General features: G+C 38.7%; 2 long non-coding RNA genes across 2 annotated transcripts in view; one reads left to right on the forward strand and one right to left on the reverse strand.

Annotated features, from left to right (window-relative positions):
* LOC131327305 (uncharacterized) overlaps positions 1-3948 on the reverse strand; it is a 22098-nt gene extending 18150 nt beyond the window's left edge. Inside the window, exon 1 of the long non-coding RNA XR_009200260.1 lies at positions 2892-3948. This is a non-coding gene — a long non-coding RNA (uncharacterized LOC131327305). The remainder of the gene's footprint in view (positions 1-2891) is intronic.
* The window catches only part of LOC131327306 (uncharacterized), a 27251-nt gene extending 6073 nt beyond the window's left edge, over positions 1-21178 (forward strand). Inside the window, exons 3-4 of the long non-coding RNA XR_009200261.1 lie at positions 11513-12419; positions 20616-21178. This is a non-coding gene — a long non-coding RNA (uncharacterized LOC131327306). The remainder of the gene's footprint in view (positions 1-11512; positions 12420-20615) is intronic.
* Positions 21179-22787: the final 1609 nt, after the last annotated feature.

Genomic DNA, 22787 nt, shown 5'->3' on the forward strand with positions numbered 1-22787 from the left:
GCAGGGGTGAGACCTACATCATTTCGATTGCATCATTTCAACCAATATGAGAAAGAGTAGTGTTAACCTTTTTTTAAGGATTGTGAACAAGATTGCACTCAGTTTGCTAGGATAAATTTTTTCGCACAAATTCAAAAATTATTTGCATTAAAACTAAGATGCAAGGATTGAACCCGCGACCTTGCAATTACAAGACAACGGTTGTAATTTGAACCACAATACTACATTAGCCTGAATAATTGACCTACATAATATTTAACCTGTTCCGTAATTTGGAGCCCTATTATTGGGCCAAAAACTGAAGGCCTTGGGCGGGTCGCCTGGTTAGGCAATGCCTAGGGCCTGCCCTGTGAATCGTGATGTATCATAGTAATACACCATACATAAAAAAAAAAAAAAAAGAGTCTAGAAACACATATGTGTCTGGAGTTGTCTGTGATTCCTATCATTGCTCGACAAATAATGACACATTCCCAAAACCTTTAAACAAAGGGAGAGAACAAACAGTGAAATAAAAATCAGAGTCTCATGTAATTGAAGACTAACCTGTATTGGATCTGGTTGCACCTAATAGTGACTCCCTATTACTCCATAGTTGCAATAGGGGGAGAGAGAGAGAGAGAGAGAGAGAGAGAGAGAGAGAGAGACGTTAACCCTAAAACGCAGCAGTCTTTCCGTTTTTAAGTGCTGAACTACCGCTGCTAGGATTTTGTTTTGTGCCAATTCGGGACCTTTAGGCTCTGTTTGGTTTGGGATTTTGGATTTGGATATAATGAGTGTAAAAAGAAATAGAATAATAATTGAAAATAGGATTAATAATCGGAAAGAGATAGAAAAAATAATTAATTATTGAAGATATGAATAATAAATGGAGAGAGAAATAGGATAATGATTAGAATTCAGAATCCAAAATCTAAAACTTTTGACTGGAGAGGTCTAAGTAACCAAAAAGTGTTTTGAACCGCACCGGTTAAAAAAAATTCTTTCACGGAAAAGAATAACTTTTTTTTTTGGAATTTTTTTAAAAATTCGGACCGTTAAATTTTGAGATAGACGGTTGAGATACTCATTGCAACCTTGTAGTGACTTCACTACATGGTCCCCGGATCCAAGCCATGACACAATATACCGTCACAAGATTGTGTATGACCCACCCTCAAGTGAATAAAACCCGAACACTTTTATTAGTGTGTCGAGTCATGCCCTAGGTTATACACTTAAAACAATACTATTTTTTTTTTTTGGGAAGGGTAAGCTGATACCTGTCTAGATTTTGGCTTTACGTTCTTACTTCTGGACACAGTTTTTACATTTTTTTAGTAGTTTGGAATGTTTTTGAAATATATTTTCATGCTCTCACTCCTATTTTTGTTCACGTTCATGCACGCAGGAGCCAGGGGTCTAGTAGGGACGGCCGCCACGACAAGAATTCTAAAAAATGCAATTATTATGTATAAAAAATTATAATTATTCCCAGCTTATATAGACTCGCCACCGCTAGATTTTTTTCCTTATTTTTTTGATATATCCTGGTCCTAAATCCTCTATTTTCTTTTTCAAGAAAGGAGATTCAAAATACTATTCCTAAACTATTTGAATATTCAAATCCATTGGAAAAATGTTAGTTTTCTTGAATTTTTCAATATTTGAATCCCTTATTGAGTTTGTATTGAGCAATAGATGCATGGTATTTGCATATTGAGTTTGTGTTGAGCAATAGATGCATGGTATTTGCACTATATGAAAAAAAATATAACAATTTATTGATTTGTGTAAACTAATATGGTAGGTAACCATGATCAAGAAAACAATTGATTGTTCTTTAAGAAAAGAAGTACTATTGAACAAAGTGCTGATGACATACATTGAGAAGGACATATCTAAAAGTTTTAACACCGATTATATCATCATTGCTTTTATATGATATGAAAGAGCGTCAGACACAATTCAAGATACATCGCTTTAGTAGATATATTAAATTAAAGTTAGTTTTTTCGTACTCCATGTGAAAATGACAAATAATATTTACTATAGTTTTTATTATATTGTTTTAATTTTTTCTAGAGTCGATGACTTCATATTGCAATGCATTTTTTTTATTTTTATAGTATAAATTTCGCCACTGCTAGAGTAAAATATTGGCTCTGTCCCTAGCACGCCCATCATATGGCTTTCTCGAAATGTCTGTAATTTTCCACAGATCACGCAAAACTCATTAGGGTCTAAAGTAGAAAATCCACAGTTAATATTTGTTAATGCATGACAATATTAAATTTCCCATTTGCTATGCTTTTTTGTGCATTTCTTTTCAAGTGCCGTATTAATCAGAGTGCAAATGTGAGACCCACGACTGTAGCAAAAAACAACACAACAGAAACGAGATTACATTAAGGCTCTATTTGCCTCGATGTAAAATATTTTTTCAGAAAACAAACTTCAAACTTTTATTTTCCGGTATTTGGTTGGTATTTGATTTTTCTTTTTTCTAGAAATCAACATAATAGTGTAGAGAGAAGGGGGGCCCAACGATGAAGAGATCTAATAATATTGGAATTAAACGTGGGTCAGGACTGACAATCAAGAAACTAAGCAATGAGAATCATAGTAGAAGGCAACGAGTTTAATTCGGAAAATAACTTACGGAAGATTTAAAGGTAAGTCATTTTCATCCAACTAATGGAAAATAGAAAATGTTTTATATGTAAAATGTTTTCCTTATTTTTTACACAACCAAACAATGGAAAATTGGTAAAATATTTTACCGGAAAATATTTTACGCTGAAACAAATGGAGCCTAAAGCAAAAACATTTTCCCCAACTAATTAATTAGTGGATGATTTACCCTTTTAATAAAAAACAGTGGTCAATAAAACCAAATACTACTAGCTAACCTTAGTCTTGAGCTCAGGAAGCATCCCAGAACGGCCAATGAATCGTTGTGGAGAACAAAAAATCCTCCAGCTTAAAGAGGAGGAGCACAAACTCGTCAGATCAAAATTACGTGAATTGATATCTTGGTAGGAGGAATAAAACGTCGCGATTTGTTTTTCATGAGCCAGCTGACGATGGATGGAATGGGGCCACTAGAATTGCCGCTCCAAGTGAAGTCGAAACAGGATTGTTGAATGATGAAATTGACCTCGCATGGCGGTATTGGGGTGAAACGGGAGCCTTGGTGGCTTTTTTCTACCAGAATCATTGATATTATTAAGTTGGAGGAATAGGCGAAGGGTGAAAGATTAACAGTGACAGGAGTGGAATCATCATGTATTACCTGTTTCGTCGAGACAAAATCAAGTTTTTCACGCACAGAGCCACCCATTATTGTTGAATCAACAGGGTCAATCTGCTCTGCAACTCTTTCCGCCGTCAACCATCGTGGATGGAATTGCTTCATTCAACAATGGAAAGCTCTGTGCGTGAAAAACTTGATTCCATTGTGGCTAAATTGGAAATCCATGATGATTCAACTCTTCTTGTCATTAATCTTCACACTTCTCTTAGTCCTGACCAGGCAGAAAAGCCGCTGAGGCCCTCATTTCCCCCCAATACTTCCACGCGAGGACAATTTCTTCATTAAACAACCCTGCTTTGATTTCATATGGAGCGGCAATTCCAGCGGCACGATTGTGTATTCATCGCCCCCGGATCATGTAGAACAACTGAAACGTTCTATTCCTCTTAGCAACGTATTTATTAGTAGAATTTAAGATGGTTGACCATAGCAGCAAAAACTCTATCTACCACTACCAGGAGGATATCTCACAACCAGCAGTAAAACCTCCTTTTATAACTCCTTTGTAAATGTCAAAATTCACCTAGTCAGAAAGTTTTGCGCTCATCTTCCGGATCCCTTCAAAACTCCTCAAACGTCGCCCTTGAATTCCAACAAACTTTTCTCTGTGTGGTGTTTGACCTTTTCTTTTCCATTTTTTTTCCCCTTTGAATTGGCAAATACATATGGTAGATCAGAAATTTTGCCCTCATTTTCCGGATGGTCGAGACCCCATTCCCTCTCTGGTGTCACTTCGACTTGGGAGACTCACTTAGGTACGTTTGACCCTAAATAAACCCAAGGCTTTCCTAAATAAAACAGTGCAATTTCTGTTAAAAATGTGGAGGCATATAAACGATAGCAACTTGTACTACCGTTAGATGACTTCCTGTTAACTTTGTAGCCATCTGATCGATAATTTTATTTTTAAAGATAGAGAGAATATCCTTCTAATGAATCTAAACCTCTCTACCCTCGCTTCTTAGGCAAAACATATAAATGAGAGCAATCTCTATAACCATTAGAATACTTCGTGCTAACTTTGTAGCCATCGGATCATTTATTTTTTAGTAAAAGATACATAGAATATCTCTTTGTAAATATTGCATTTTAGTCTTGGCCGCAAAAAAATACATTTGACCACAATGAATTATTCTTGGCAACAATGAATTACTCATTGCCGAATATTAATTTTGTCCGCATCGAATTGCACTTGGCCGAAACTAATTACTCTATCTCGCATCGAATTGCACTTGGCCGCATCAAATTGCTCTGGGCCACATCGAATTACTTTTGGCCGCATCGAATTGCACTTGGCCGCATCGAATTGAACTTAGCCAGATCGAATTGCACTTGGCCGCATCGAATTACCCTTGGCCGCATTGAATAGCACTTGGCTGTATCGAATTGCAATTGGCCACATCAAATTGATTTTGGCCACTTTGAAATTGCATTTGTTTGCATTTAATTACTCTTGGCCGCATTAAATTGCACTTGGCCATATCAAATTACTCTTGGTCGCATCAAATTGCACTTGGCCGGTATGAATTACTCTTGGCCGCATCGAATTGCTTTTGGCGGCATCGAATTGCACTTGGCCGCATCGAATTACTTTACGGTCTCGCAATTCTTTGCGGCCAAAAGTAATTCCTTGTCGCCAGAAGTAATGTTTTACAGCCAAAAGTAATTATTTGCAGCCAATAGTAATTTTTCATAGCCAGGAGTAATTCATCGCGGCCAGGAGTAATTCATCGCGGCCAGGAGTAATTTTTCATAGCAGGAGTAATTCTTCGCGGCCAGGAGTAATAGTTTGCGGCCATGAGTAATTCTTTCGGCCAAAAGTAATTCTTTACGACCAATAGAAATTTTTCATGTCAGATTCTTTTTCTTTTTAACTAATAGGTAAGAGAACAAAATTGTTGCTCAATACATAGTTTAGATGATTTGGAGTTTCATGATCTATCTGGGATTAAAGATTGTAAGTTTTTTCTTGGAGCCTTTTGGATAGATAGAGTTTCAAACGCTACTTCTTACTTGATTATATGAAATCTTGGATCTATTTACTTTTCTATTTTTTTAGGTCAGTTAAAGAAACAAGTGCAATAGGAGTGTCACTTTTGAGTGAGTGAACATTCAAAAAATTGAATTTGAGTTGAAATCCCGTATGATTATACATTCTTAATATCTCTGATGCTATCCCCGAATGCAACTAATAGAATTAAACAAATTTGGTAACATTTGTTGTGTTAGACTATTTTATGAGCTTGATTAGATGGATCATGTTTGAAGTTCATTCTTAAAATGAAAATTTTCGAGAAGTAGATTTTGTTAGGAGAAGATTTTTTTTTCTAATTCACGGTTATTTATAATGCTCATCTCACATGAAGTGGGACCATACGCATATCCGAGACTCAATTATGTGAGATGGCATTAAAAAAACAGTTGTATCCACACACAAAATTCGGAAAAATGGAATTCGATACTTCGTTTAGACTATGTTTATAAAGCATTGCGCCGTACTACTATCTACCAATCTCTTATCAGCATGGTCTCGAAAGTGAATGATTTTGATCATCTTTACGTGCTCGAAAAAAGCTCGCATTTGGGCCCAAGTGGGCCCAACTTAAGGGTACACTGCCGGGGACTGCATGAAAGCCAACTCCCCAAAGAAAAAAAAGACAGCAATGCTACTCTCACCGCTCTCCCAATCTCACCGTCTGCCTCAGGCTCTCAGCAATCAATTGTCCAAATTTTAAAAGACTCTTCAAGTGAAGAGTTGTCTTTTAAAATCCGGATAATCTAAAACACTTTTAGACGGTGAGATTGAATGCGGTGGGGAATGGGTGACAAGGAGCGGTAAGTGTGTACATTTCCAGAAAAAAAAAAAAAAAAACTGAGAGAGAACCCAGCTGGTATTGCAGGGTTGTTAGTGGCGAGTAGTATTTTAGAAACTATGACCGGCGCTATTTTAAACGGCAATGCTTAGCGGTCGTTTCATTCTTGGGGTGATTGCAAATGGGAGCAAGTAAAGGATATGTCGTCTCCTCCAGATTGAAGAGGGAAGATTGTAAAGGCACCAAACATGACTCTGTTTTCTCCGATTGGAAGGTCTTTTCTCTCTCTCTCACCAGCTTTAGAAACCTGAGGATGTGAGCCTATAGATCTGGGGGTTTTTTTTTTCTTGGTTTTATTTACTTCAAGCATTTCCATGGTTGTATCGCTGCTCAGGGCCGACTTTGGGCACATACCGCATCAGGCGGCAGATTTTATCTAATTTCTGGGGTCCAAATCTTTTATGCTCATATGCAAACATGTCGAATGAATTAGCTATGTTATTCATTGAAACAATAATACGGTGGATAAACTTGATTATTAGAGATTAATTACTATTTTTTTTCTGCTAAAAATGAGAGAAGAATGATATCTTGGTGATGCTTTTTGAATTAATGAGGTAACTGTAGTGGTCCAAATATTCTGGTTCGACCACAGTCGCTACGTTCTGCGGAAGGCCATGATGCTACCCTTTGCGGTTCAACCCGAAGCTAGGCCACGAGGCTTGGCTCGGCCCGTAGTTAGGCCACGAGGCCGCCATGTCTCCCGTGATAGCTCATCCGCAGGCCCGGCCCAGCCCGGCCCGGAGCTAGGCAACTAGGCTCGGCCATGTATTCCATGACAGCTCCCTTGAGGCTCAGCTCGGCCCGGAGCTAGGCAACTAGGCTCGGCTATATCTTCCATGGCTCGGCCCGGAGTTCGGCCACGAGGCCCTGCTATGTTTCTCATGGTAGCTCATCTAGAAGGCTCGGCTTGGCCCGGAGCTAGGCAACTAGGCTCGGCCACGTCTTCCATGACAGTTCCCTTGAGGATTGGCCCGGCCCGGAGCTAAGCAACTAGGCTCGGCCATGTCTCCCATGACAGCTCTCTCGAGGCAAGGCGAGGCGAGGCCCGGGGCTAGGCAACTAGGCTCGGCCATGTCTCCCACGACAACTCACACTAACCGCCTTATCCGCTACGTCACAGGTGACGTCAGCCGACGTGTGTCAGACGCATAGACGAACTTGCAGAGCAAGCCAAGAACCCTCTATAAATACTGAAGGATAACAACCCTAAGAGGTAGACACTTCTACACCCTAAAACCCTAGTCTTCTGCTTTACTCTATGCACATTCTCATCCTCTCGCCGGAGAGCCTTGCCGGGCAACCCCGGCTAGGTCTTAGTCGTGCGTTCACTGTGCAGGTTAGGGCGAGAAACCTAGGTAACCCTTGAACCAACGGAGGAGGAACACAAACCAAGGATCAGCGGGCCACCAGTAACGATGTAATATTTTCTCTTTCAAGTTGATATGAGTCGCTTTGGCCCCCCAAAATGTAGGGTCAGCCCTGCTTCTGTTCAATTTCCCCAACAAAAAGTTTGATTAGGAGGCCCACTTTCAAAGTACTCCGAAAAATCCTGCCTTTTGTTTTTGGTTTGCTAATAAGGTGTAAATTTGCTGAGATGTTTCCTGTGAGTTAGTTAGCATACAAGTTCAGAAAAAAGTGTACCACAAAAATGAAGTTTCTTCTTGTTCCTTTTATATATATATATTTTTTGAATTAAGGAAATTTAAGTAAGCATTCCATTTGTGTTAGTTTCAGTGGGTTCAAGAGAGATCTGGGTCATTCTTCCTGCTTTACGTTCTAGCATTTTTGAGAAATGATCTATTTGTCTTCATAAGTTTGCAAGCCCATAATCCTATGGAGACTGCTGGTCTCTTCGATTGATGAAAATGAAAATGACAACACACACATGCACACACACAGTGTATGTGAAAATAACAGAGAAGTTTTTAAGGTTGGTTTTATGGGTAGTGTTTATGCGTAATGTTGAGAAATCGACCAAATCACAACATGCACACGAAGCGCGAAGAATAATCAAGAAAAGAAGGCAGATTAAAAAGAAACAGATTTTCGCATGGTTTTCCAATGATAAAACCGAATATAACTTCCTATGGCATGAAGAAATAGTGTGCAGATTACATCAGCTGTGTAAAGCATGATACTCATGTCTTAGGATTTATATCACCAATTATTGAACCCTGATATAGTCAGCGAAATGCAATTGAAAGCTGAATCAAGCTTCCCAAACCCATCAGTAATAACCAAAATGTAGGAAATTTCAGGTGGGACTTTTTTTTGTCAAACTGGGTAACAAAAAAAAAAAAAAACTTATCTGTAGCTTTGAGGTAGTATGAATTCCAAGACACGCGTACTTCTTCTCATACAAAGTCCTTCATGCAGTACATGTGTTTTTGTTTAGATTCTTGTTGGGCCTTCTAATTGGGAAGACCACTCCCTGGGGAAGGAAGGAGCAGAGAGATACAGGGATCACAACCTCCCGAATTGTTCTCATGCTCAGGGCTTTATGAGCTCAGCATAGCTGTACCGCTCTCCAGTTCAAGCCGTGAGACTAGCAAGCTTGACCCAAACTATATAATTCCGGTTTGCCTTGGACAGGCTGAAAATGTAAGAACTAGACTGCAGCGTTATGGCCGTGAAGGCGCTCCTATGGAGAATGGAAAGCCAACTAGTGAGCTTAATTATTCTACTCAACAAGGGCTTGGATTGTTTACGGATATATTTGCAAGACGATACTCAGTTGTATATAGACGGCCCCTGTAAGTACATTTTCCTTTTGGGGTTTGCAACTACTTGATCTTCCTTGGCTAATTAGGCTAATTGCACTTTTAATTGGTGATGCATTTGCAGCCACCAATGACAGAAAACTAATAAATTGTTCATCATTCTTTTGAAGTGGCAACAAATATGATATGTAGGAGTTAATTACTGGATAATCTCACCTACTTTGCTAATTATTGCATATATCTATCCTCTAACCCTTGTCATTAAACATCTCCCAAACCTCTGCATGGATGGAGTCCCTCGGGCCTCATGTATAACACACTGTCATTTTGCATCATAACCAGCCCCAAACCAGCCAATCAAATTGTCTTAACTGAGTCCTCTATCCAGTTCATCGCGCAACTTTCACTCGTATGAATACCATCATCCCCGTGAAAAAGAATACCATCACCCCCTTAATTTTCAAAAGTCAAACGTCCAACGACGTCACAACATCCATCTCCGTTGATCTTGACATTTCGTGATCCCCAAGTTGAAAAATCACAAAGTTAACCACGAGTTAATCAACCATACCACCATTGGTTACCTTTTTACTGTTCAGGTTGAGAGCACGTGGTACCCATAATTTCAAGATAATCTTGGCTGTTTGTAAGGAATCCTTTGTCGGTGAAGTAGGATTCCTTACAAACGGCCGAGATTGTAATGAAACTATGGGTACCACATGCTTTTAACCGGATTGGTAAAAAGGTAACCAATGGTGGTTTGGTTGATTAATCCGTGGTTAACTTTGCGATTTTTCAAATTGGGGAGCACGAAATGTGAAGATCGACGGAGATGATGATGTGGCGTCATTGGAATGTTTGACTTTTGAAAATTAAGGGTGGTGATGGTATTGGTACGAGTGAGTGAAAATTGCATGATGCACTAGATAGAGAACTTGGTTAAGACAATTTGATTGGCTGGTTTGGGGGCAGTTATGACGCGAAACGACAGCGCGTTGTAAATGGGGGACTCCATACGTCCAGGGTTTGGGAGATGTTTAATGACAATGATTAGAGGATAGCTATATGGAATAATTAGCAAAGTAGGTGAGATTATCCAAATAATTAACTCCTACGTATCATATTTGTTGCCGCTTCAAAAGAATGATAAGAATTTATTAGTTTTTTGTCATTGGTGGCTAATTAGGCTATAAGTACAGAAGTATTTATAGAAGTTTGGCAACATGATAACAGAGTTTGGCGGGATCAAAGACAAGATATGATGTGATATCTTTCTTTTGTTCATTTGATTGTTATGCCTATATCCGATAAACTCTTCGCTTTGCTCTGTTTTAACACATTGTGATTGCTCTATGCATGCTAAGCTTCTCTGCAAGTGTGCATGATTAGAACTACTTGCCTCTTCCATAAAAGAGTAATGTTAAAATACTAACTTCGTATAAACTGATGATGAGCACCATAATTGTGTCTGTTGAACAAGTTCATCGTAACTCAGTATATGATCCGCAGATTCTGCAGTGTTTCTAGGAAAAAATTGGGTTAGAAACTTAGAAGCCGTCTGAAGGGATCCTAGTTGACATTAAGTAAGTGACTTCCGGTTTAGTTTCCCGAAACCAAGCATTCTATTTTACCACCACCAAAAAGTAAGGATTGTCTTCCAGTAACTTTCTCAAACCAACAAGTGGTAATCGCAACAGAAGAAACTGAGACCTTAGCTTGCACTTGCTCTTCCTACCTTTTGTTTTGGTAGCTGTTCTTAGGCTGATCAGATAGTCGGACAGTCCAGCAAGGGAGGGACGGGGAACAAGAAGTTATGTGTACCAGTCACAACTTGGGCTTGGAACCATGCCAATCATGAATCAAATAAAGTAAGTTAGGAATTAAAAGCAGAGATAAAGTAGAATTTCCGTATATATACAGAGAGAGAGAGAGCAAGAAAGAAAAAAAGAAGAAGCAATGTTGCGACTTTGAATATGCAAAGATATCAGCCAGCTTATTATCAAGAATGGAAAAATATGCATCGAGCAAGCTTCGATTTCCTAGTAGCGATCTAATGGGAAGGTTTGCTTCACCGTATGAAAGGAAGGATGGTAACAGACCCACCTGACCTAGCCGTAGCTTCGCTAAAAGCAGTACTCCCAGGGTAAGGACAGGGGGCAGGAAGAAGATTGGTGAGGGTAGCAAGGGGGGCTATACCACTTTGCTGTTGCGGTTTCACATTAATCTTCATCTTTATCCACTGCAAATGAGTCGTCAAATAAAAAGGTCGACAACATCTCATGTTAGGCAATGGCGTAGAAGATTGGGACATCCACTTGATCAGAGACTAGAGCAGAATCAGCAGATGGTGCATGCAGAAAACTTGTTCGCAAACTAACTGACACATGAATGCGTATGGTCACATAAAACTCAGTTCGTTATGTTACCATTACATCTCATTGTACTACACATGCTTATTTATCCTTTCGTCTATGTCAGCTTGCAGAATTTTTACCATTTATCTTTTCGCGTTTCCTTTTCTAACAATATATAATGTGACTTAGAACCCCCAGTAGTGTATGTCAGCTTGCAGAATTTTAACCATTTTTCTTTTTGTGTTCCCTTTTCTAAATGTTTAACAGATGAAGAATAAGAGCAATGCTGAAAAAACAGAAGCTCAGCTCCTTGACACATTTGATTATGCATGGAACAAAGGCAGTAATGGTGTTCGCTGCCCTAACGATATCCTCCAAAAACTTGATCGATGCACTTCACCAAGTACCCGGTTTCCCGCTATTGTGAGGAAGCTTTTGACTTTCCAGGAGAAGGAAAAAGGTATCAAAATTGAAGCCTGCAAGCCGATTATATTGGGAAAAGGATCCAACACATAATGCAATGAGGAGAACAATGATCTCCTCTCTCGAATTCTCAAAATAGGCAGATCACGGCCTAGACTTGTTCCAGTTAAATATGGTATAGACAAGGACCATGCTACTATATGTGGGGTGGCCTTAGGTCATGGATCTATTTGCAGGAGGATACCAGTTGAAGGAAGGAAAAGGTGTGTTGGGCACAAAGGGATGAAAGTAACGCTTTGACCTCAAAGTTGATTATAGATGAGAAATCACCTATTGATTCTGGTGTTGATGCTACAAGTTTCTGCTATGACAAAGTGAAGCTTCAACCGGCTACCGATAGTTTTCCCGTCGGCAACAATTCCTTTCTTATCTGTGGAATCACCTCAGACGATGGCGCTCTGTGTAGACAACAACCGGTCCAAGGGAGAAAAAGATGTGAAGAGCACAAAGGAAGAAAGATTACAAGGTCCCATAAACCTCATACAAGCTACTCTCTAGTTCTCTCAGAGAGTGCAGTTATGAACGAAACGGGCACTATTTGTGGGGTTGATTTGAAAAATGGAACCGTGTGCAGAAGGCGACCTGAGGTAGGAAGAAAGAGGTGCGAAGAACACAAAGGCATGAGAGTTACAGGATCCAAGTCTATGTTACCAGCAGCAGGAGATATACCCCTTGGTTTTTGATGGGCCAGGTATCCTTTGTAGTGCCCTGAATATCAACTTATTTATTCGACATTTTTTTCCCCGATAATCGTATTTATGTATGGAGTTTTCTCTTCGACGTGGTATATTTATTAACAAATGCTTCCAAGGGATGAGCATAAGGCGGTGTACTCGAGTTACCCGCCCCGCCCTTTATATACCTACTTGCATAGCCAACATACTATACTGTCATCCTTTCACAACCTTTGTTTTTCAAAAGCACATACCCCAGGCATTCAATATCTAGTCTCTAAGCTCTCTGTAACATCAAAAAAACACAAACAAAATATTCCATAAAACAGGATATTGATAACTAAAAACAGTAATGAAGACGGTAGTAAGGTTTATAAATTTTATAGAGCATCTAAATGAACTGATATTCAGTTTTTACGAAATCTCATCACAACCTAGTCAAATGAATAGCAATGAACAAACGGGTATTGATCACGCCATATTGATCCAAACTGTTCTTTTCTTACTAAGATTGCCGAAATAACTGTGGGCATCCTTGCCCGGCGAATTAAGATCTCAACTAAACAAACAGTAACTCCCTTTCTTTTTAAGCTTGGAGAGGAAGTGAACTTTCTCGACTGGAGTCCCCTCTGCAGCTGATGAAATTTTAGCCCCGCAATTTGACAGAAACCAACTCTTTCCTCGAATCTCATCTTCGTCCATTGCTTCCCAAGCTGCTTTCGTAAAATTATACTTGTAAAAACCCCATGCTGTTTTTGTAAAACCATACATCCAAAAACGGCCATACGGAATCAACCCAGTTGAAGAAACCCTTATGACTTCGTTGTTGCACTGTAGGAAGTACGTATCCCTGTCTTCAGTTCCAAACTCATTAACACTCTCTCCCTTGAAACCGTTAGTCATGGTGAAATCAATCGTGTTGAAACAAAGTGCCCGTCCGTAGTTGTCAATAAGATACAAATAACGGTCTGCAAAAAACATGTGCACGATACGTTGATCAAGTACTGCAGAGGGAATGGTGAAAACTTTCCAATCATCGTCACCTGGGTGGGCCATTGCGATAAGTCCCCGGGGAAGTGGCCGGTAAGGACCAGCAAGGGCTACACAATTGGGAGTACCCTCAAGCATGTAAATTGCTGACAAGCGTGCTCTGAAAGGCGGAGGCCTTCTTGGCATCTCGAGTTTCACTCGATTAAAGGGGTTTAGCAAGAACACCCGAGGGACTTGCTCGCAACATTCACATGTCAATAAGACCACCCAACCATTTTTCGAATGTAGGACAAAGGTATGAGCAAATTCTGGAAGATCAACAGTGAATTTGGTTTTAGTCCATGGACTGAAAAACTCCCTCTCGCTTCCCCGATGATCCTTAGTGATCATCAGCCATGGAAAATTACACCCAGGTAATGTTGGGACTTGTCCTTCTCTTTGGAAATTACAGAAGGCGTTCAACCAGGGCTTACAAACAGCAGATAAGCGCAGATTGTCGGTAAATCGCAAACGTTTCATAATCATCCATATAAGAAGATTGGGAATGCATGACCAAGTTTCTTCCATTGTGTCAACTCCAAGATTTCCTGTTTCTACAACTGCAGACATTTGGATCAACAACGCGGCAAAAAGTTAGTGATTGAACAGCATAGAATTCCATATGAAGCTAATAAGAGAATAAGATGCTCAAATCGAGTTATACACATAGGATTGAATTTCTTTAACGGGCCGAATCATGTATATCTTTCTATGTAAGTTTTCTATCTTTCTCTGTATCATAATACGCCATACAAACAACAAAAAAGTATAGGAACGCAACTTTAAAACACAGCTGTGCCCTAGCCGTTGTGTCCGGAGTTGTGTTTTGGAGTTTTATCCGTGATTCCGTATCATTGCTCTACAAATAAGGACACATTCCAAAACTGATAAACAAACGGAGAGAAACAAATAGTGAAATAAAAATCATGGTCTTGTGCAATTGAAGACTAACCTGTATTGGAATAGGAGAGTTGAGGACGTCAAGTTAAATCACTGAGAGAGAGGAGAGAGAGACGGTAACCCTAAAACGCAGCATTCTTTTATGTGCTGATTCTGCTGAACTACCTCTCCTTGGATATTTTTTGGTGTCCCCAAAGCCAACACCACAACATAGCGTCACAAGATTGTGTACGACCCACCCTCAAGTGAATGAAACCCTATTTTGAGGGAATGAAACCCTACTTATGCTTTCTGAGCGTGTTGTGTCATGCCTAAGGTTATATTACTATTATACTAGCGGATATCTGTGCCTAAAGATACGCCGGGATATAACGTAAGTTACCGTTTTGACATATTTTTCTATTTGATCATATAAGGCAACATTATTTTACATAGAGATCCCTTGCCTAAAAAGTAAGGGTAGAGAGAAATAGATTTATTAGGATAATATTCTCTGTATTAACATGAAGTGATCTAACGATTGTAGAGTCTTATTTATATATCTAGAAATTTCCAATAGAAACCACTCTGCTTTATAATCAGCTCAGACAAATATGCTACTGGATTCACGTGCAAATATCAACCCATTGCCCACCGATTCCAATTATGCGAAAACAATAATCCAAGCATATTCATTGACCTAGTTAACTTGAATCAGGAAATAAAGAAGAAAAACAACTTACCGATCTCCAACTTGTGCGCATGCACAAACTCAATGAAAAAAAAAATGATATGCAACTAAGAGAATGTGTGCCATGAGGAGATATATAAAAAGAACACACAAAAACATGTTATTTACAAAAGGTGTCATTCCAATGTTAGTACAGGTTCTACGATTAAAAACTATACACTGATGTGTCGTGTCTTTTGATTTAAGGTTTCAAAACTGAACATTGAACCTATACCTAAAGGCACTATTTCAGAAGCATTGACCCAAAATAATGTAGAATTTTCTTGCACCATCAACACTAAAATTGCTTGCTCAATCAAAGATAATATTCAAAGAATCAAGCAAACCCAATTTTTTTTCTGCATAAATCACAAGAAAGATATAGTCAATAGCAAGAAATTAGTTTTAGAAGCTGTTATTCAAAATCAAAGAGCATTCATGAAGTTAATACCACTTAAAGACATTTCAAAACAACGTAGCCTATTGAATTTAGAACAAATCAGCATTAATGTAAATGTAAGAATAAAAAGGGTTTCATTTTGCTTTCATGATCAGCAGCCTAGGAAACAATACCTGAAGGCTACCCACCAAATTTGAGGCCACCATAGAAACCAAATCACCAGCTAAAGGTCAAAAAAACCATTGCACTGAACCAACATAATACACGGAACGTGCAGTGCAAAAAAACATAATACACGAAACATGCACACAACCCATACTTTAACCTGACCCAAGGTCTAAAGGCATGAAATTGAAAGGGAGAGGGGGTTTAATTTCTAAAGTTTTTCCACCAATTCTTTCATAGGAGTGTATTTCTTTGTTTTCTCTCAATTTGTAAGAAAGAGCAACGATGATAGAAATAAAATATCGAACGCCTAAATTCAATTGAAAAAATATAAAACGGAGTCAAATAACATCTCAAATCCACAAAAAAAATAATGAACAATAGTGTCAACAACACCATTTTAACATACAAATGGAGAACATAATCACCAAGAGCTATGTCCTTCAAGCTTTTACGGTCACAGAATCATAGGATTACGTCTGCAAAGCCAGAAACGATTAAAAAATTAAATTCGCTACTAAAAATAATAATTGTAAACATCAATAAAGACAAAGAATCACATCACCACAATAATGAGAGATTTGATTGCCTGAAATTCAGATAAAAGATGAAAGTATTTCAAACATTGATTTTGTTTTTTGTTTTTGTTTTGGAGTCTAGTAACAAAAAAAACTCTACTGCGTGTCACTATTTTTATAAATGCATACCATTTGGTGGGTCAATTTTTACTTTTTTCTCTTCATTTACCTCATGAGCATTCACGGGAGGCACATTTATTTCTTCATCTATTTATATAAACAAAAGAAATTCTGTATTGTTAGCAGACTGAAAAGCGCAATTTATATGGTCAACTTCCATATTTCGCTTTTCAACTGTGTTACTTGAGCATCTTCATGTTACTCGACTATTTCAATCACAGGATGCATATTAATTTCATTCTCACTATTCATCCTGTAAATGGGACACCAATTTTACACCTTTCAAGAGAAGACCATAAAAACTCAAATTTTACACCTTCCAATGTCTTTCTTACCAAAATTTGTGGTTTTACTTCATGATGACCCATGATTGCAATTTAGCACCTTTTTAATTTAGCATACCTGTTTAAGTTTCAAAAAACTTCACAAAACTATGCCTTTTGATATTTAGTAAAACAACAATAGTAACAAAAGCAAAACGTATTAATTCCATGAGATAGAAGAATTAATTCAACAGAAATAATGGCACCTAAAATCATAGACAGTCGATGAAATTAGATGGTTGGATAGTGACACCCTACGGTCAACATGATAGAGCCAACTAATTAAAAAGAAGTTTTGTGCATGTTCAAAAGGACACCAAGAAAGAAAAGAAAAACTTGATTGTAAAAAAGAACTCAACTGTTAATAAAATGATGGCTCAACTCACCTCAAAAAAATGATAGTAGTTTCGAAGCAAATTTAGGTGGTGTGGTGAGAGAGGTAGTGTAATACCCGCTCCGAATATTTCGGTATTTCAATTACTTTTAATTGAACTATGTGTTTTATGGGTTTAAAGTTGATAGTCGTGCAGAATCTGTGATTTTGGACAGATTTTTGTGTAACTTTGGACCAGCATAACTTTATCGTCCGGACTCCGTTTTTAACAAATTTTATATCAAAATTCATGTACCGGAGGTGTACTTTCTAATGGTGGTGATTTCATGATCTGGTTTCAACCCTATAAAAAGTTACACATAGAATACGATAGGCTAGTCGTAGATTTCAAACCAAATGTAGGGGTGATGTGCTGTTTGAGTGTTACATTTGTTTGGGGACAGTTATAAACCTTTAAGATGGACAAACTTGTATGCGTTAAGCATCGTTAATCTATTGTTAGTGTTATAGATTATTTTCAGGAGTTGGCGGAAGCGGTAACGTTCAATAAACTGATATGGTTAGCTTGTGACTAGGTAACAAGCTAGTAAATTGGGGAGGTTCCGAAATCGTAAGTTTGGCATACCTCGGTCGATACAAAGGTGAGTGTGTTTGATATGGTTCTTCTCCATATAATATTGCTGTGGTGGTGAGTGTATATCTTGCTATTCGTGATTAACTTTCGATATGATTATTTTTAATGAGATATTGTAGTGAGGGGTGTATATCATGCTATTATTGTTTAACTTTTGATATGTTGTGAATATTTAAGTGTGAGACACACTATGTCGTAAGCCATATCGTTCAATGGACGATGGTTGGGAGCATGGCGTGTGGGACACGAGATTTGGTTGTGATATGCGTGTTTGCTGAAAATGCATACTGATGAGTGTTGATTGAACCGCCGAAAGTTAACGTGTGAGGCATATCATATCGTATGCCATGTCGGCTAATTGTCGATGGATGGGAGCATGGTATGTGGGACACCTTATCTTGGGTTCATGGGATATGGTAGACGTGCTACTGCATGTGATGTGATTACATTCATATTGTTGTGCATTGATTATTATTGCTCAGTTGGGTGGATGTGTTGGTTATAACCGTTGTATACATTCTAGCACTTCAGTTACATTGGTGATGTGTATTCATGTTGATATTTCTTCGGGTATTGTGGTATTATGTTGAGTATTTCTATATCTCACACACTCTGGTTTTCCTTTTTGGTCTGCCAGGTAGCAGGTTGCTTAGAATGGGTCCACTACCGATCGTCGTATTGAGGTGTTTTGCTAGCGTCAGGTGGGATTTTAGTTACGTTATTATCGAGTGCCTTAACTAATAAATAATTTAATTTGTAAGGAGTTGTAACTAAGGATAGTTAAAGTTTTTAAATTGTATAGGTTGTAATGAAGTTTGGTCGGTGGTTGGCGTTCTATTTGAGGTTAGTCTTGGACGTTGTGGATGGTCGAGTTTGTTGTAGGTGGTTGATGATGAAGTTGGTTTATTCAAGTTGTAAGTAATTTGTTGGTGGATGTGTTGAAATATAGAATTTTTAAAGTGCTATAATGCAGATGTTGTTTCTTGGTAGTGCGATGTCATGGTTGGTTGGTCAATACGTTGACTCATTTTATTATGTTAAGGTGATAAGTCTTCCGCTGGGTATTTATTTCTGACAGGATGTGAGGTATGGTTTGGTCTTCTGTGTGAAATGCCACGTGGTTTCACCGACTTGGGCCCACATTGGGTGCCGTTTGCGGGGCGGGGTGTGACAGGTAGAGAAAGTAAAGAAGAAGAATGGCAAAAGTTGCTATAGAATTTAGGTGATTTCCATAATTGAATCTAGAAATAGGAAAATAGTTTATTACCATTTTGAGCTCCAACCTGTGAAAATCACAGAAGAAGTCAATATCAGCTGTATAAAAATTACAAAAATGATACTCATACAACAATCCAAACACAACAACTTACACAACCTCTCACATGCATGTGGGCTCCACACGCACAACTATGTGTGGGTCCCACATATATGTGAAAGGTTGTGTAAGTTGTTGTGTTTGAATTATTGTGTGAGTATCATCTTTGTAAAAATTATTGCATGGGAAGAATTAATTATAGAAAGTAAAGGGTTCATTACCTTTTTTTTGATAACCAATATTATCGAGATTAATTATTGATTTGGCCCTCTCTCCTTGCCTCTTTCCTTATCGGGCATGCACTGAATTTTTTAAAAAGGTATGTTGCTTAATTATAAATCAATCTTGCCATTTAGATTACCAATATTACCTTCTGAGCACAACTGAAAGTCAGCCGAAGATTTGTCTCAATCACGGCATCAGATGGCAATCACAATTTTAGGTTTCCTTTCATCCTTCTTCCAAATATTCATTATTTACTTTAGGAAACATTCATTCATTTGATCCAACGACTATAACCTTATCACGAAGTACGATTGAACGAGTGTAGATGCATTTATATTTGATTTTGGTGGAAAGACCGTTCTGTTTTATAATATAGATTTATATTTTTTGGTAGGATAAGCTGATACGGTCTAAATTTTGACTTTACGTTCTTACTTCTAGACACCGTTCTTACAATTCATAGTTTGGAATGTTTTTGAAATAATTTTTGACGCTCTCACTCCTATTTTTGTTCGCGTTCATGCATGCCCATCACATGACTTAATCCATGGCAGAGACCCGACACGCCCGTGATTGAATTTTCCATCTTGCTATACCTTTTTGTGCATTTCTTTTCAAGTGTCGTATTAATCAGAGTGCAAATGTGAGACCCTCAACTGTAGCAAAAAATAACACAACAGAAACGGGGTTAAAGCAAAAACATTGTCCCCAACTAAGAGCATCTACGGTGGTAATAATCAAAACCAATAATCAAAATTTGTCACGTCAGCATCTGATTATCCATTTAGTCTATAATCAAACTTTAAAACCTCTACCTCTACATTGATTATTTTTGCATCCCTAACCAAAAAATCCCCCCCACAATGCACATCTGTCCAATGGTAAACGAGTTCCAATCATGCACTCGACCACACCAAATAATTATTCATCTCGATGAAACGATTCCAATGTGGGGTGTTTTTGAGTTATTGAGTTTTGGTTATTAGTAAAAGTTGTTAAGTTTAATTATAGAATGGGTAGAATTTGGTTATTTGCTAAAAGACTTATAACTTTGGTTATTACAATGGAGGATATTTTTTTAGCATTGTTGTCAAATTTGCTTATCCACGTTCATTTGTTTATTACAATAAGGATGCTCTAATAAATTAGGGGATGATTTGCCCTTTTTAAAATAAAAAAAAACGAGATTGTCTTATTCATGGAGCAGCCATGAATAAGACATTCACGGATGCGCGTGATCAGGGCCATCGATCCGTTCCTGCTTTGGACGGACCGGATTTAAATGAAACTTTTTCAAAAGTTTCATTTAAATCCGGTCCGTCCAAAGCTGGAATGGACGTACGCGATTCACCTTCGTAAACCCCTGTTCACGGAAGCTCCATTAAAAGGATTTTCTGTATAAAAAAAAAAAAAACAGTGGTTAACAAAAACAAATAGCTAACCTAAGCTTGACGTCGGGATTGGGAAGCATCCCAGTACAGCCAGGGATTCGTTGTGAAGAGCAAAAAATCCTCCAGCTCAAAGGAAGAGCACAAACTCGTAAGATCGAAATCACATGAATCGATACCTTGGTAGGAGGAATAGAACGTCGCGGTTTGTTTTCCATGATCCGGCTGACGATGGATGGAATCGGGCCGCTAGAATTGCCGCTCCAAGCGAAGTCGAAACAGGATTGTTGAATGACGAAATTGACCTCGCATGGAGGTATTGGGGTGAAGCGGGAGCCTTGGCGGGTTTTTTCTACCGGAATCATTGATATCTTTAACTATGAAGAATAGGAGAAGCATGAAGGATTAACGGTAACCGGAGTAGAATCATCGTGTATTTCCTATTTCGTTGAGACAAAATCAAGTTTTCACGCGCAGAGCTTTCCATTGTTGAATCAATGGAATCAATATGCTCTGCAACTCCTTTTGCCATCAACCATCGTGGATGTAATCTGTTCATTCAACAATGGAAATCTTTGTACGCGAAAAACTTGATTCCATCGTGGCAAAATTGGAAATCCATGATGATTCAACTCTTCTCGTCATTAATCTTCACGCTTCTCCTATTCCTCACCCGGCAGAAAAGCCGCCGAGGCCCTCGTTTTCCCCTCAATACTTCCACGCGAGGACAATTTCTTCACTAAACAACCCTGTTTCGATTTCATCTGGAGTGGCAATTCTAGTAGCGCAATTGTGTATTCATCGCCGCCGGATCATGGAGAACAACTGAAACGTTCTATCCCTCTTACCAAGGTATTTATTAGTAGAATTTAAGATGGTTGGCCATAGCAGCAAAAACTCGATCTATCACTACCAGGAGGATCTCACAACCAGCAGTAAAACCTCCCTTTTAAAACTCCTTTGTAAATGTCAAAAAAATTCGGATTGGGAGATGCTGCCAAGCAGAGGTGCTTGGCAGCGGTGCCGAGCACATCTCGGCCGTCCAAAAGTGTTTTGGATGGCCCGGATGTAAAGGTACCGAACGGATTTAAAAAAAAAGAAAAAGAAAAGGAAAAAGATGTTTCGATTCGGGCCGTTGATTCCGAGATGAACGGCCGGATTGGCCGCTCGGCACCCGCTCGGCAGGGGTGCCGCTCGGCAGGGTCCCCGGGTCCGTCAAAATTCACCAAGTCAGAAAGTTTTGCCCTCATCTTCCGGATCCCTTCAAAACTACTCAAACGTGGCTGGTGAATTCCAACAAACCTTTCTCTTTGTGGTGTTAGACCTTTTCTTCTTCTTTTTCCCCTTTAGGTACGTTTGACCCTAAATAAACTCAAGACTTTTCTAAATAAAACAGAGCGGTTTCTGTAAAAATGTAAGATATAGAGCATATTCTTCTAATGAATCTAAACATTTCTGCCCTCGCTTTTTAGGGAAAACATATGAATGAGAGCAATTTCTATAACCATTAGATCACTTCCTGCTAACTTTATAACCATCGAATCATTTCTTTTTTAGTAAAAGATACAAAGAATATCTCTTTGTAAATATTGCCTTTTATGATCAAATAGATAGATATATATATATATATATATATATATATATATATATATATATATATATATATACGGGGCGGTTCCGGGAACCTTTTAAAAAACCCCTAAAAAAACATTCCATCTCTGCCCTCCATTTCAAGGGCTGAGATTAAATCTCTCATTCCTCCCATAAAACTAAAAACACGCTAGCCCCCTTTCTCCCACCCTAATCCCGTCCTACCCAAAGCCCCCCACTCCTCCAGCGCCCTCCACTCGGACCGACGACCCCACCGCCGACGAACGACCCACCACCTCCGGTGACAGCCACCACCGCCGGGCTCTCTCACGGTTAGAACAAGTTCTCTCTCTCACTGTCTCTCTCAACACAAAACAAACTGCTTCCAACCTTAACCAACAGAGCACCTTAAATGTTTCAAGATTGAACGGGCTAATCAAGCAGTAATCTTCACCTGTTTTGAAAGTCCACATATTTTTTTGAGTTGAGTTTTGGTTTGTGATTAAGCTTTTGATTACTACTACCATTATTACTCCATTATCCCTTCGGATTGTCGGGGGAAAATATAATTACGATTACAAGTGGGTGTAATTAGGTAAGGGGTGATTTCCACACACGAGTTTCTTTTGTAAAAGAACAAGAGGAGATAGCTTGAAATTTGGTGGTCTTATTTTA

The sequence above is a fragment of the Rhododendron vialii genome, chromosome 5a, assembly GCF_030253575.1.
Source record: "Rhododendron vialii isolate Sample 1 chromosome 5a, ASM3025357v1".
In the NCBI taxonomy this organism is placed as follows: domain Eukaryota; kingdom Viridiplantae; phylum Streptophyta; class Magnoliopsida; order Ericales; family Ericaceae; genus Rhododendron; species Rhododendron vialii.